General features: G+C 44.4%; 1 pseudogene; it reads left to right on the forward strand.

Moving 5' to 3' along the window:
• Window positions 1-332: 332 nt before the first annotated feature.
• The window catches only part of LOC102496761 (alpha-enolase-like), a 2,491-nt pseudogene continuing 1,345 nt past the window's right edge, over window positions 333-1,478 (forward strand).

Here is a 1,478-nt window from a genome sequence, read left to right on the forward strand (position 1 = left end):
AGTTGATCATTCTTCTTTTGGAAATTTGAAATCTACCTTTCAGAACCCAAATATGACTTGTCAGATTCACATATGAGCCCCATTCACACATCAGCCTTAACTGTTTACAATCTCAGTCTCTATGCAGAAGTAGCTCCCCTCATCAGAATTGTCCCCAATAGCAAACTTACATTTTAGATTGAGTCTTATCCTTTTCATAAAGAGTATCTTTAGGCCATCATCCAAATATTTGTGAGCCAAGCTAACATGAAAGCTACATTTTGGAAAAGAAAACCAACATCGTGCTGTTTCAGCATTCTTGCTGTCCTCAGCACCCTCTTTTTTCCTGTGCAATGAGACTTGGAGACCAAATTCATCATGTCTATTCTCAACTCCATACCAGAAAGATCTTAGACTCTCATGAAAACCCTACTGCTAAAGTTGATCTGTTTACCTCAAAAGGTCTCTTCAGAGCTGCTGTGCCCAGTGGTACCTCAACTGGGATCTATAAGGCTCCGGAACTGTGGGACAATGATAAGACTTGCTATATGGAAAAGAGTGTCTCAAAGGCTATTGAGCACATCAATAAAACTATTGCACCTGCCCTGGTTAGCAAGAAAGTCAATGTCATGGAACAGGAGAAGATTGACAAACTGATGATCAAGATGGATGGAATGGAAAACAAATCTAAGTTTGATATAAACACCATTCTGGGGGTGTCTCTTGCTGTCTGCAAAGCTGGAGCCATTGAGAAGGGAGTGTCCCAGTACCAACACATTGCCAATTTGACTGGCAACTCTGAAGTCATCATGGCAGTTCCGTGATCAATGGCAGCTCTTATGCTGTCAACAAGCTGGCCATGCAGGAGTTCCTGATCCTTCCTGTGGGTGCAGCCAATTTCAGGGAGGCCATGCACATTGGAGCAGAAGTTTACCACAACCTGAAGAACGTCATCAAAGAGAAATACAGCAAAGATGCCACCAATGTGGGTAATGAAGGCGGGTTTGCTCCTAACATCTTGGAGAACAAAGAAGCCCTAGAGCTGCTAAAGAAAGCATTCAGGAAGGCTGGCTACACTGACAAGGTTGTCATTGGCATGGAAGTGGCTGTTTCTGAGTTCTTCATGTCTGGGAAGTATGATCTGGACTGTAAGTCTCCTGATGATTCCAGTAGGTACATCACACCTGACCAGCTGGTTGACCTGTACAAGTCCTTCATCAAGGACTACCCAGTGGTGTCTATTTGACGGGGCCATGCAGGCAACACAAGCTGGTAAGGATGCTGCCTCCCATTCTAAGGCAAGGCCTGGACTGGGAAGAAACTGAGGCAAGGCCCAGTTTACGAGCTCTCCCTTGTGTCCTTGAACTGGCCGGTATTCAATTTCTCTGCCGTGAGTTTTACTGTTATTATGGTACCCTGCAAGGGTAAAACATCACCCCCAACCATTGCAATAAAGCCAATTAGTGATCTTGTAGGAATGTGGTTCCCTAAGACTGACA

This window comes from Tupaia chinensis, unplaced genomic scaffold (assembly GCF_000334495.1).
Source record: "Tupaia chinensis unplaced genomic scaffold, TupChi_1.0 Scaffold000594_1, whole genome shotgun sequence".
NCBI classification, from domain to species: domain Eukaryota; kingdom Metazoa; phylum Chordata; class Mammalia; order Scandentia; family Tupaiidae; genus Tupaia; species Tupaia belangeri.